This window comes from Choloepus didactylus, chromosome 7 (genome assembly GCF_015220235.1).
Source record: "Choloepus didactylus isolate mChoDid1 chromosome 7, mChoDid1.pri, whole genome shotgun sequence".
In the NCBI taxonomy this organism is placed as follows: Eukaryota; Metazoa; Chordata; class Mammalia; order Pilosa; family Megalonychidae; genus Choloepus; species Choloepus didactylus.
In genome coordinates, this window is record NC_051313.1 from 69162500 (window position 1) to 69178161 (window position 15662).

Sequence of the window (15662 nt, forward strand, 5' to 3'; positions counted from 1 at the left end):
ACACCCATTATGGATTAAATTCGAGTTGCACCTGTCCCTTTCCCCTGGCAACCTGTACTTTGCTTTCTGTCTGTATGAGTCTTCATATTCTCTGGTGTTTACCGTGTGGTTACCATGGTGTTGAAATTTAACATCTTAAATTTATCACAATCTAATTTGGTTTGATACTTCCTAAACTTCAGTAGCATACAGAAACTATGTTCCTATACCCCTTTGTCTTCCCTCTTTTATTTTGTTTTTGTCACACATTAATTAGTTATACATTATGAGTTCAAACAATTGATTTAAAAATACATTTTATGTATTTGCCTTTTAGATCCTGTAGGAAGTAAAAAGTGAAGTTACAAATCAGAAATAAATTAGTTTTTATATTTATCCATGTAATTATCTTCATTGTATATCTTTATTTCTTCCTGCAGCTTTGATCTTTTATCTTGTGTCCTTTCCTTTCAACCTGCAGAACACTTTAGCATTTCTTGTAGGGGCCAGTTCAGTGATGATAAACTCCCTCAGCTCTTGTTTATCTAGGAATGTTGTAATCTGTCTCTTTTTTTTTTTGAAAGAAAGTTTTGCTGGATATAGAATTCTTAGTTTGCATGTTTTTCCTTTCAGCACTTTAAATATGTCATTCTACTACCTTGTCTCCACGGTTTCTGATGCAAAGCTGTCTTTTTTAATTGAGGCTCCCTTAAAGGTAACACATTGCTTTCCTCTTGCAGCTTTCAGAATTCTCTCTTTATCTTTGTCATTCAGTAGTTTGATTATACTATGTCGCAGTGTGGATCTGTTTGGGTTTATTGTGTTTGGAGTTCACAGACAGAGCTTCTTGGATGTGTATATTCATGTCTTCCATTAAATTTAGGAAATTTTCTGTCATTATTTCTTTGAATGTTTTCTCTGCCCCTTTCTCTCTTCTCTTTCTGGGGCTCCCACAGTGCTTTTATTGGCATGCCTGATGGTGTCCCACAGATTTTTCAGGCTCTGTTGATTTTTCTTCATTCTTATTTCTTTCTGCTTCTTACAGTGACTGAGTTCAGTTGTCTAATCTTTAAGTTTAACAATTCTGTCTTCTCCCAGCTCCAATCTGCCATTTAACCCCTCTAGGGAATTTTTGTATTTCTGTTACTGTGTGGTCCTCAGCTCTGTTTGGCTCCTTTCATAATTTCTGTCTCTTTATGGATATTCTTTTCATGTTCATCTGTTTTCTTGATGTCCTTTAGTTCTTTTTCCATGTTTCACTGAGACCTTTGAGCACATTTGGGGCCATTTTTTTGAAAGTCTTTGTCTGGTATGTCTCAGGTTGGGTCTTCTTCATTGATTTTTTTTTCTTTGTGTGTTTTGTCTTTTTTTTTGAACCTAGTCATTTTGCTATTTTAGCATGTTATTTCTGCAATATCATCCATCAGGCATCTGTTCATTAATCTTGTATTCAGCTAGTGCTTTGTTTAAAAGCAGTTTTATTCACACACTATGCAGTGCATCCATTGTGTATAATCAATGGGTTTCAATATAATCACAATTTGTGCTTTGATTACCACAATCAATTTTAGAACATTTTCATTGCTCCAAAAAGAAAAATCCCATACCCCTTATCCCCCATTGACACTTAGCATTTGTGTGGTACCTTTGTTACAGTTGTTGGAAGAATATTATAATATTACTGTTAACTATAGTCCGTAGTTTGAATTAAGTGTATTTTTTCCCATAGACCATTCTGTTATCAACACCTTGTAATAGTGACATACATTTGTTCTAGTTCATGGAAGATCATTCTTATGTTTGTACGATTAATGACCTTTGTTATCCACAGCAGGATTCACTATACTATATTGTTCCATGTTCCATCCTGTAGCTTTCCTTCTTAGTGACATACATGACCCTGAACTTCCCCTTTGAACCATAATTACACACACGATTCAGTGCTGTTAATTTTACTTACAATAATGTGCTACTGTCACCTCTATTTCCAAACATTTAAAATCAACCTAATTAAAAATTCTGCACAAATTAAGCATCAGCTCCCCATTCTCTATCCTCATTCTAGCTCCTGATAACCTGTATTCTAGGTGGGTTGAAAAAAATGGCACTGGCTTTGCCTCTCTAGGATGGGCTAGAACAGTGGGCCTAACGGTCTAAATTTGCCAGCTAATAGCTGACTCAGTACTGGGCTGTGTCCCCCTCTAGTCTTGGGGAGGAGGGCTTCTGCGGCCCTCCCTGTCCACAGCAGCCCACCAAGCAGGGACCAGACCAGCCTGAAACTTGATGGTAGGAGATCAGCTCCAGGAGCCTCGGCCATGTGAGTTACATTTTTCAACCCAGTTTCTCAGTCTGTTAGTTCCATTCTTCCCTGGATGGCGTGCAGTACTCCCTTTGTCTCCTGAGCCCCAAAACAGTTGTTTCAGACAGTTTCTGCCTGTCCGTCAGTTGTTTTTTGGATAGCAGTGAGCCCTTTAACCCCCTATTATGCCATCTTCCCAGAAGTCCTCTCTCCAGCTAATGTGTTGACAGCGATTTCTTTGACTGTCAGGAGCTAAAAAGAGAAAAAAAAGAAGAAAAACAGGAAGGAAATGACTCATTATTTGGAAGCACCTGCTGTCCTCCAAGTGCTGTGCTCAGGACTTTCCATGTTCAGTGACCTAAAAGCTCAGTGCAGAAATGTGAGTAGCCCCATTTCCCTGATGTTGAAACTGGTACTGGGAGATGTTAAGTAACATGCTGGGGTCAGCTGATAATAAAGTGGTAGAGCTACAATGCTTGTTTGGTTAATTTAATTTATAAATAGATAATTTAGTCACATGATTCAAAATAAAAAATATAGAGAAGTACATAATAGAAAATCTCTCATACCCGCTGGCCCCCAAATTAAAACAAAGTGAATACTTTCCTTCATAACTTAGGCATTGAGTTTAGAGAACAGCTCAAAGCAAAGCCTAGGACATCCTGGACATCTCTGTGCATGCATCCTGTCTTTTGCATGCGAGCTTAGGAATTCCCTATTTGCATGGATCCAAATGTCCCCTCTTCTCCAGGAAGCAGTGTTACCTCACAGTCCCAGGCACTTGTCCTATAGCCAGAAATTCTTTGCTCAAGATAGTTGCGACTTGTTCTATAGGAGAGCTCTGTGAACTTCTCTACATGCAGGGCAAGTTCTGGGATGGCAAGCCAGGGACGCGTGCCCTGGACCAATCTGTTAGGCTGCCACCATTCGATTGGCACAGATGTACATGCTCCCTGTATGTCCCTGCTCTCTCCAGAACTAGGACTGAGGACCAAGGGGAGCTGGTGAGGAGGTGGAGGAGAGGCCAGCAAGGGTGGCAGGAGAGCTTACCAATTTGAAGTTACCTTTTTCTTGATTTGGAGCTTACTCTGTTACTGTAATCCTTTAACTATTTTTGGGGAGATTCAAGAAATGTTTCTGCCAGTTCTTTCTGGTTGTTTAAAGCTTCCTTGTGGGGGCAGAGCCCTGGAGTGTCTCACTCCACCATCTTCGGTGCCTCTATTTTTTAAAGTAATTTATTATTATGTACTTGGGGAACTTAAGTGATTAAGTGTTTTTTATTGCCAGTTTGCTGCCAAATATTAGGATTAATTTAAATATTTCCAGTAGCTATACTTCCATGTCTGTAATTGCATGCTTGAGAAAGAGTTGCTGTGGTAATTTTATCAATGCCAAATGATCATCTTTCCCTTTTCTGGATGGACAGTTTTGATAGAAACTTAATTTTTTCCTTTTTATTATTTCATGCTATATCGTAAATGGGCTGATGTATAATAACACCATTGGGGGAATTCAGTTATTAACAATGTTACGGGAAACAAATAAACGTAATTTAATAAGAGTGGTCTAGAAATAGTAAAAATAACTTATAAATTTCATATGTTTTATCTTAAATGCAGTGAAGACTATATTTCTTGGATTCTAAAATATCATTGTAAACCTTTATTGAAGAAAAGGTATTGTTGGTATGTAACTCGGCTTAAGAGTTTCACTCAGTTTCACAGCGATTTATATTTAGGCTCATATCACATCAGGAATGAATGGTATTTGATGCTGAACTTTTGTATTCCATGGAGAAATAATGTGGCACATCTGTCAACAACAATGAAAACTTAAATTATGTTTATTACTGTAGATCAGTATTCCTCATACTATTTTGCTTTCAAACCTCTAAATAAAATATTGAAAAACTATGTACCCCTTACACTTTTTAAATTTGACGTCTAAACATTTTTATCCTTTTTGAATAGTTGCAAAGAATTTAATTTCCAGCACATTTGATTTATTAGCATAACAAAATTAAAACTGTTGTAGCTTTCATTTAAATGTACTGAAATGAATACAATTTGATATACTCCATTCATTTAACAATAAAGCAATTGCTGCTTTATCAGAAGTGTTGCATCATTACTGTATTTCATTGAATTTATATTTCGTTCTCACAATTTTATCCTAATGTAATTCATTTTAATGAAATGGCTTAATGTATTAATGAAAGTTTTTTGTTGACTAAATATTAATTTCTCTTATTAGGGTTATTACTAGTGCACACTTGATCTAACAACAGATATGTGTGATAAATTTAGATTTATTATTAAATATAAAAACAATTTTATTGGAAATGAATCACTTCCAGTAATTACTGGGATCCATAATGATATAAAGATTTTTCCCCCTCTTAGTTCATACATGTGTTAATGTATATCACTTATGGTTCAAGGACAAAGGTTCAGCATCACTTTTATTCCTGTTTTCCGTACTTAACAGATATATTGGAACGAGTTTTTTTTTGTTTTTTTTTTTTGTTTGTTTGTTTTTTGCTTTTTATTGTAATGTCACTTAATTCTTTGAACTCCTTCAAGCTGTGTGCCAAAAATTATTTGAGAGATTATTATGAAAACTTAATTATCTACTAACAACTCAGTTAGATCTTCCAAGATTATTGAAAGCAGAGAGCTGGAAGCCACCTAAACTGTTGACAAAGGATTTGTTACCCAATCATCAGAGGCATCCACTTTTCAGTTTCTGAAAAGTATCCCAAGAAGACTTACCAAATGGCCACTAATACCTGTTACTTTTTCACCTAAAGGCATTTTGTTTAATCTGATTTACTCAAAAAAGGTTGGGAAAATGGAAATATTAATTTCAGAACATCTTTCTAAATTCAGACTTTTCAATTTAAAATGTTTTCATCTAATTAAAAATTTTAAGCACACACTTTTGTCACAACCTTGAAGTTGCCAATTTAGCCCATTCACTTAAGGGAAAATACTTGCCATATGACTTAATTGGCCAAAAAAAAAAAAAAAAAAAAAAAATCCAGTTTATCAAATCTTTCAGCTAAATCAGACTTATTTTCTGCCAGAAAAAGTCTTCCTGGCTTCATTTTTCAATTCAAATAAATGTGTTAATATTTATTTTTAAGAATATTGTAAACACTACTGAGAAATACTTTATGGAACACATCTTATATGATTGATTAATGAAAGGCATAATATCAAGATTAAATTGATACAGAAATAATAGAATTGATTTGTCCATTTGAAAAATAATGTATAAAACTTGATAATTGTTTCTCATTAATTAATTTGTAATAAAGCAGTGTAATACGTTTCCAAAACCTGAAGTTATTTATGAAGTAGGGAGTATGAAACATGGCATGATATTATTTTGGTATATATGTATGTATGCATGTATTCTTGTGTTGGTCTTTTAGAAATAATTAGATGAGTATATGTAATAATAAAAATCCATTAATTTTATTAGACATAATGATCAAACTTTTCACATATTTAGTCAAATAAAATACTTGTCAGTAAAAACTGATTGGTATGGCAGTTGGTAAATTTACCTTTTTGAAAAGGATATTGAAAATATGAAACATTTTATAAGATAAAATAATGACAACTGCAGTAGGAGTATTTCATAAATTTGATTAAGTATTACCTAACATTTAATTGAATGATACATTTTGTATTTGAATGAAATCATATGAAATTTTTATCTGCAGATTTTTTCCAGTATATATCTAGAAAATGTACTTGAGCTCCAGGAGTAAGTGCTGTAAGAAACAGAAAGCAGAAGGTGCTATTTTTAAAATAATTGGCTGGAAATTGGCACAGTGTTATTTCTACCTTATTCTTTTGGTCACTGCAGATACAGAGGTCATACAGAGGGGGCATGGACCCCACCTTTCTATGGGAAAACTGTGGCTGTCTTTAATCTGCTTTAACTACGATGTGCCCATGCAGTGTCTGGTGATAAAATAATGAGCACACAGACTTCACAGTTTTCCTAATGGAATATATGGTCTAATGGAGGAGACAATTAAACAATTTTGATACTTTGTGGTGAAGTCTATGTTCGGAGGGTACAGGGTACTGTCAGATCTTATGGGATGGACACCTAACCCAGACAGAATTGAAATTCAGGCACAACTCCCCAAAAGTATTAACCTGATTGGGAATCAGTTTAACACTATTTAATGTTCATCCTTTAATTTCCCCAAAGTCTTACTGGATATTATAATAAATCTTATGCTTTTTGAAAGCATATTTCTCTTCACTTAAAGGAAACTAATGGCAAATTCAAGGATAGTATAAGTTTGAATTTGTGCAGAGATATTCTGAATCTGAGCATAATATGGGCATTATTTGGTGTATGGAGCAGGATTGTGGATGAGGGGGAGGGAGCTGTCAGCTTTTTAGAACCCAACAGTGTCAGCCTTCCTGGAAACTTCTTCAGAAAAGTGGCTTAGCATCAAAGGAATTTGCTTGAACTGTATTTGGCAGTATACTAAGTCTGTCCATATGGTTTATATTTTTCTATTGATTAATTTTCTTTTCTGTGAAAAGAAACATATATTTCCCAGGGTAATGCTGTAAATAGCAGTTTTTCCTTTTAGATTAATACGGGCCTATTTCTGTGATTCTCGGCTTATATATATGGGTCTGTCAGTTTTCTACAACTTTAGAAAGGGAAATGAGAATATCAGTTAAATGCTTTGATAGTTAGTTTTGGGTTTAAATAAATTACTCTGCAAGAATACAGAATTCCAAAGTAAAGATAAGCAAAAGAAAAGATTTCTGGTTAAGGGCCCAGATTTAAGGTGCTGGGATTTACTTTATTAGCAATTTGAAAGGAGCCTGAAAACAAAGCTTCAACTAAGAAGCTCTTACTATCCAAGAATGCTTTTTATCAGAGAAATGAGAATGAAATTATTAGAATAAACTTTTTAGTCAGTTTATAGCAATAGCAGCATGATAGAAGTTGTTGCATTAATGATTGAGATTCCCTAAATGTTTTGGACATGGGATGATGAACCAAAGTGGGTAAATCTCATGTTAAGTGTTAGGGCACATCTTAATGGTCTGAGTAAATTGTTCTGTGGTTACAAGTAATTGAATTCTATGTATCCCTTTTATTATATTGCTAATTCTTGTATTCAATACCATTGACTTCTTTCACAAAAAAGCGGTGGCATTACTCTCAGGCAGTTCCATTGCTGTCTGTATTATTTCCATTTTTGGATCCCATTACGTAGTCAGTTTTTGTTGGCCCTAGATATGACTCTCATTCCATAGACATCAAGTAATTTTTCTTTGCATTGCCATTAACTGTTTGAAATAATGTATGTATTTTCACTTGAAATTGAAAAGAAAATGTACTTTTTTTTTTTTTTTTAAACTTCATTGCTGTTATCTGTGATACTGGAAGGAAACCTGACATACCAGCCTAGATGTGAGACTAAGTAATTATTCTGTTCTGTTAGGATTTGATAACTCAAACAGGAAAAGTGTGATGACTGTTTGACAAGTAACTGGAATTATGCAATTGCTTTTTTGTGTATTTGAGTCTACCTTTCTGGGTCGTTTCTCCATGTTTCTCTATCTCCATTTCAGGTACTGCTTCATAGCTCTAGTTATTTTTTACTTTCTTCAATGTAAAGTCATATTCAAACAGTTTTAGTCTGTCCTATCAAGATATTTCTGCTGTTTTTGCCATGCTCTCTTTTACTGAAAAGGAACTTAGAAAAAGTAGATATCACCTAAGGGATTGAACACAATGTAGGTCAGGTTGACTTTTTTTTCCTTTGCAAAGCTAAATTGTAGAATTTATTGTACCTTTTCCTCTCACATAGTGTCTTGGAATAATAGTAATACAGGTAAAGACTGGATGTGTCAGTTACTTTAGTTTCTTAACTTCCAATATCACAGAAAAATAGAAATACGTCTTCTACAATCTTCTTAAATTTATCTCTTTTAATATTTAATAGCCTTTATAAATGCAAGCTTGAATCATTTGTATTTTCCCCACATTTTTATTCTCGTTTCAGATTTTTAAAAAATGATTCACAGACTTTTTGTGATGATACTATAAATATTTTTAAACTATTGTCTATTTCTCTTTCAGTCTTCTCTACTGTAACCTTCTAAACAATTTCCTTGGGGGGTTTCCTTTTAAAACATTAAATCATTTTTGCTATTCTTTTTAGACCCTATTTTTAAAATGCAATTTTATTGAGATACATTCACACACCATATAATCCATTTAAAGTATACCATCAGTTGCTCACAGTACCATCACATAGTTATGTATTCATCACCACACTTAATTTTAGAACACTTCTATTACTCCAAAAAAAGAAATACAAATAAAAAAATGAACCTTAAAACATTCCCTACCCTTCATTCCCCCCTATTATTGACCCCTAGTATTGATGTGTTACCTTTGTTACTGTTGATGAGAGAATATTAAGATATTACTATTTTTGTTACAAAAAAAACCCAGAGGCAACAGCCTCTTTAAGATCAACTATCAAATGTGGCCCCCTTCCCCATACTGTCAACACTCCCTTTCAATATGAACAAGTTAGAGTACTTACTGCCTAGACACCCTTGAAGATGGAGAATGAGATTAAATGAGAGGAAGGTGTAGCAACAAACAAGATAAGATTTAACAAGGGTCTATGAATACTGAAACTTTACATAATTATATATATATTTTTGGATGCTGGGGTGTTGGAATGGCTGGAAGGAGGTAAATGACATGGTAGAACTGTAGCCTGTAGTATCGTTTTGGATTTGCTCTATGGCTGCTTGTTGAATTGTGCTTTGAAGGTCTTCACTTTTCTTTATGTGCCTTGTATTGCATAATAAGGAAAGAACTGAAACCCATAACAATTTTTTAAATTACCTATATGACTGCTTGTTGAGCTGTACATTGAGAGTTGACAGCTTTTTGTATGTATGTTCTGTTTTACAATAATGGAAATGGCTGAAGTTGTGGAACTGTGACCCATGACATTCTTTGAAATTTGCTCTCTAACTACTTGTGAAATTGTACTTTGAAAGTTATTACTGTTATGTATATATGTTAAAGTTCACGATAAAAAAAAGAGAAAGAAAAAAATGTTTGAGAGGCAATAATTATATCTTAGTTTTAGGTATAGTTTTTCCTGGAGGTGGGGATGGGGTCTCACTTAAATGACCTCAGTAAGTCCCTTTTAGTCTAAAAATGCTTAATTAGCTCTTCCTTGAGGGAGAGCACAATGATTTTTAATTTTCAAAACAGTCTTAATCTTGGTAGGGAATGAGATTCCCCAGTGAAAATTAAGTAAACAAAACTTGTTCCGTGTCCTCTTTTTAGTCTTTCCACCAGTCGCATCCTTCCCTCTTAGAGTTAGTTTGAAATAATGCCTGAGGCATTAACTCATTGGTCTGCAATGAAAATTCTGCAGAGTAATACATAAAATGCCAGAGAAATGTCCTGACAGGGAGAAAACTCGAATCGTTGATGTTCCATCTACTCATTGAAAAACATACAAAGCCCAGATCTTGAGAGGCACTGTAAAAGATGAAATGCTGCATTTCACCCCCATCACCATTGTCTTGTTCTGGTCAGTCTGACCTGGCAATATTTAGATCATCGAAAAAAAAAAAAAAAAGATATTACTGTTAGCTGTCGTCCATAGTTTGCAATAGGTACAATTTTTTTCCATATACCCCACTATTATTAACTCCTTGTAATACTGTTGTACATTTGTTCTAGTTCATGAAAGAACTTTTTTTGTATTTCTTCAATTAATCACAGTTATCATCCACCATAAGATTCACTGTTATACATTCCCATATTTTAACCTCCAGCTTTCTTTCTGATGACGTTCATGACTCTAAACTTCTTTCCATCATATTCACCCATAATTCAGCACTGTTAATTATGCTCAAAATGGTACTGCCAGACCCTATTTTAAATCCTTTATGAACAGTTTAAATTTTATACCAAAATTAATTTGATTGACAATATGTAGGACTTCTATATAATCTCCCCCAGGTTTTTACCTGAGAAAGAGCATATTTCTTACTCTCAAATTATTGTAAAAAAATATTGCTTTCTTTGGCCTTCATTTCTAATAGTAGAAGACATTCTTGCTCTTTCTTGATATTACTTTTAAAAATGAATCGGAGAATAAAAGACAAAAAAAAACAAAACAAGCAAAAATGAATGAGAGCATCCTTTCTCAGGATGTTAAGGATTGAACTTATTTGTTAAACAAGCATTAACATTAGGAAATGTTCGTCTAGTTCCTTAATCTATAAGTTATAGATAGTTAAATATAAGACCAAAACACTTATGTTGCCTAAATGATAGTGGATAGGGAACTTAGATGTTATGAAATGACTAAAACAGTGTATCTATGTAAAGAAAACTTGCCGTCTACATAAAAGGAGCTGCCAGTTCAGATCAGTTGGCATGGACTATGGTAGGAGAACATCTTAAAAAGTTTTTTGTTTAACAATAAAGTTATCATTAGCCATTGAGTGCCAGTTTGCAATGATGTTTTGAACAAAAGGAAAGCTGGTTAAGCTTGATGAAACATTCTTAAAAATCATCACCAACTGTGATAAAAATTCATAATTTTGTTGTGATTACATTGATCATGTAATACATTATATTACATTATGTATTAATGTAACAGTAATAACATTTCTCATCTTAGAAAATGAAAGAGCCATTTTCCTATAGTCGTTCAATAACAAATGTTATCTCCAGTTTAGGATTGAAAATATTTTCATTAATACAGTGGCAGACTTTGCATTTGTGTAAATAAAAGGGAAAAATAAGATCAATGACTTGTCAGGAAAGCCAAGGACTTTCTTTAAAAAGTTAATGTAACCAGCCAGAACTCCCTAAATAAAGGATATTTGTTAAATGATGAAACAAACCCAACATTTCTCAATTCACTTCAGTAGATATTTAGAGTGTCTACAATATGTTTGGTTTCGGGGATAGAAATGAAAATTTAAATGACTTGTTCTTTTTTGGCCACCAAGAGTCAGATAAGTCTTTTATTTCCCACTCATCATCCTTCTTTTCTTTCATTTAATGTCCCACTTGACCTGATACTTAACTGTGTGTCTGGAACTACAAGGAAGAGTGGAAAATATCATGGGAAAAAATTCTTCAATACTATAAATCTATTTTTATCAGAAAAAGTCTGTGTTCTTTGGAAGGAAGGAGGATTTCTGCATTTGACTTTCTTGCAGTTCTGGTGGTAGCTAGCATGTATTATAGAGGAACATACAATAAAAGGGGAAGGTCCCTATCACTGTTTCATGATTGGAAAAGATAAGATCATAGAGTCAGAAAATATTTGAGTCACAGAGTAATTATTTTTCATTCTAGACCCACTTCTTCATTTACCTATAAATTACTGAGGCTAGAGAAGTTAATTGACTGATCTAAGATCATATAGCTATGACTAAAGCTACTCCTATCCAGTGCTTTTCTATACTATAAAGCCAAAACAAAAGTAAGATGAAGTCCAGTCAGTAAATTGTTGCATGTGCTGTTATATAAATCAGTGCCCTTAATTGTTAGATCACCATATGTAGCTTTATTGGATTTTAGTTCATTATGTGGTACTTAGGTAACTTCTTTGAAATTGGAGGACCAAATGCATCAAAAATTGGAAATGTGTGAAGCCCAGAAAACTAATAGAGATTTAGCAGTTAAATGTTAGTTCTTAATGCAAAGGAGTAGAATATTTTATTAGAGAACCAAAGCTTTAATATATGTTTGTCCAAATTATTGAAATTGGTTTTTATGCCATAGCTCTATCATTTTAAAGATCAATTCCTTTACTAGGAAAGAGTTCGAAACCAAGAATGTCACAGTAAGGACCATTAATTGCCAATAGATTATCCAGTAATCTATATCTAAACTGTTATTGGCCACTCTATTTCTACCCCTCATGAGTCTGAGATCTTACAGTTGGGTAGTTGATTTACTTCCCCAAATCTTAACTCTCCTACTTTGGTCCTTAGGTCCCAACTTTTTTCCTTCTTCACTGCATACTGAGGCTATATGTGGTTAGATTGACTCCAGGCCCCTCATCTGTTGACAGGAAACCCAACTGGACATGACCTGGTCAGCTGGGCGCTACCTCAACCTCTGCTCCTTTCCCAGATAGCTGATTTTAAGCCCAAAGGGTTTATAATGCCCATTTACACTCGTATTTTAAGAGTTTATGCCTCATAGTAAAATGGAGGGAGCACTGCTCTAGGGGTCAGAAGTTCAGAGTTCTGGTTCTACTTCTGCCACTAAGTATCTGTACAAGTTTGAGAAAAATTACTCATCTTACTTTGTTCAAAGAGGAACATATTTACTTTTACTTCTTTTTTCTCTTAAAAATAGGAAAAAAAAATTTTTTGGAAAAAAGTTAAAATATAGGAAAAGTACAAACTAATTGCAAATAAATGATTGTCATCTAGAATTGACATTTGTAACATTGCATCACATTTATCTGTTTTCATTTTTTACCAAAAAAAAAAAAAATTACTGAGAAAATTGAAGTCCACTATGTTCTCCTTCCCGCTCCTTTTACCTTCAGCCCCCTCTCTAGGCAATTATTTATCCATTCTCCCTTGATAACTTGAAATAAAATATCTTAAAATATATTTAATGTATCATTAAATTTGGTGAGCATTAAATTATGATAATTATTAAATTATCTGTGAAAAAAGTAAGGATTCTTTTAAAATTTATTGTATGTTTCTTTTATGTGTCTAAATATTCTTGCTTTCTGACATAATGTCTCTGGGACATTACCACGCTAATCTGCATTCTTTTTTTTTTAATCATTATTTTAATTTTTATTTTGAAATAATGTCAAATTTACATGACAGTTGCAAAAGTAATACAAACCCTATACAGAAAACTCCAACATGAACCACCGCCCAAATACCCAGATCCACCAATTCCAACACCCTCTCACCTTTGCCATATCATTCTATCTGTTTTAGTTTCCTTGTTGCTAAAGCAAACATGCAGTGGGTTGGCTTAAACAATGGAAATTCATTGGTTTTGAGGTTAAGAGAAGTTCAAAGCAAGGCATTTTCAAGGCAATGCTTTCTTCCCAAAGACGGTGTTCTGGGGCTGGCTGCCAGTGATCCTTGGTCGTGGGCCCCTTGTCACATAGCAAATGCACACGGCAATATCTCCTGGCCTCTTCCTTCTCTTCCAGGTTCCACTGATGTTCAGCTTCTGGCTGCCCCCTCTCTGGCCTTCTCTCTCTCTGAGACCCTCCCTATAAGGCATTCAGTAATAGGATTAAGACCCATCCTGGACCACATCTTATCTGAAGTAACCCCACCAAAAGGTCACACCCACAGAAATGGATTAAATTTAAGAACATGTTTTTTTGGGGGTACACAGCTCCAAACCACCACACTATCCATTTATCATCACTTTCTCTCTCTTCATCTATCTTTCTACTGCACATTTGAGAATAGATTGTACACATCATACTCCTTGAACACATAATACTTCCATGAACATTTCCTACAAACAAGGATATTCACTTACATAATCACCTTAAGTGCAGTTACCAAGTTCAAGAAATTTAACGTTGCTATTAAGCTTACATTCTATACTTCAATTTTTTCTTTAATGTTTTTAAATTTTTAAATTTTTTCTTTAATTCCCATTAATGTTCCTTTGAGCCTTTTCTCCTCTATTCTTAGATCCCATTTAGTATCATGTATTCCATTTAATTGTCATTATCTCTTTAGTTTCTCTCTTTTTTTAAATGATGGAAACATAAAACATAAATCTTCCCATCCTAACCCCTTCCAAGCATACCATTCAATGGAATTAATCACATTCACAATGTTTCAGTACTACACCACCATCCATTATTAGAATTTTCCCTGCACCCCAAACAGAAACCCTACACTCATTTTGCATTAACTCCCCGTAGCCCTTGGCCCCCATTCCTGGTAATCTGTCCTCTACTTTCTGTCTCTGAGTTTGCATATTCTCTGTTATTTTCTTCCTGGTTACCTTGGGGCTTTAGTTTAATGTCCTAAATCTAGAACATTCTCATTTGCTTTTATATCAACTAACTTCAATAGCATACATAAACTAGGTACCTATATCCCTCCATCCCCCCTTTATGTATTCTTGTCACAAGTTACATGCTTATACATTGAGTCCCAAACTATTGATTTCTCATTACATTTTATGCATTTGCCTTTCAGATCTCATAGGAAGTAAAAAGTGGAATTATAATAGTACTGGCATTTGTATTTACTCACATCATTATCTTTACCAGAGATCTTTATTTCTTCATGTCGCTTCATTCAGTTGTCTAGTGTCCTTTCCTTCATCCTGCATTTCCTGTAGGGCCAGACTAGAAGTGACAAAGACCCTCAGCTTTTGTTTATCCGGAAATGTCTTAATTCTCCCCTCATTTTGAAAGACAGTTTTGCTGGATATAGATTCTTGGTTGGCAATTTTGTTTACTTTTAGCACTTTAAATATCTTCCCACTCCCTTCTTGCCTCCATGGTTTCTGATGAGAAATCGGCATTTAATCTTATTGAGGCTCCTTTGTATGTGATGTGTTGCTTCTGTCTTGTGCCTTTCAGACTTCCCTCTTTATCAATAGCATTAGAAAGTTTGATTATGACATGGTACAGTGTGGGTCTCCTGGGGTTTATCTTGTTTGGAGTTCATTTAACATCTTGGATGTGTATATTCATGTCTGTCATTAAATTTGGGAAATTTTCTGCCAGTATGTCTTTGAATATTCTCTCTGCCCTTTTCTCTCTTCTCCTTATGAGACTCCCACAATGCATACGTTGATATGCTTTGTGGTGTCCCACAGGTTCCTCAGGCTCTGTTCACTTTTCTTCCTTCTTTTTCCTTCTGCTCCTCTACTGGATGATTTCAATTGTCATCTCCGAGTTTGCTGCTTCTATTTTATGCTGTTGGCCCCTCTAAGGAATTTTTAATTGCTGTGGTCTTCAGCTCTGCTTGGTTCCTTTTCATAACTTCCATCTATTGATATTGTTTGTTTTCCTTTAGTTCTTTGTCCATGTTTTCCTTTAGCCTTTGAGCATACTTAGGATTATTTTTTTTTTAAGTTTTTGTCTGGTATTTCCCAGATCTGATCCTCCTCATTGATGGTTTCTAATGCTTTAATCTTTTTTGCCTGGGTCTTCACTTGGTGTTTCTTTGTACATTTTGTAATCTCATGTTGAAACGTGGGCATTTTGATGTTTTAGCTTGTTTTTCACTGGAATTTAGACTCTGAGGCATTTGTTCCTTAAGTTTCTATCCAGCTAGTATAATGATAGAACTTTTCTTGAATGCCAGGAGCA

At 34.4% G+C, this 15662-nt stretch overlaps 1 protein-coding gene across 2 annotated transcripts in view; it reads left to right on the plus strand.

Annotated features, from left to right (window-relative positions):
• Positions 1-15662, plus strand: part of ME1 (malic enzyme 1) — a 267367-nt gene that overhangs the window by 57039 nt on the left and 194666 nt on the right. The gene's annotated exons all lie outside the window — the stretch shown is intronic.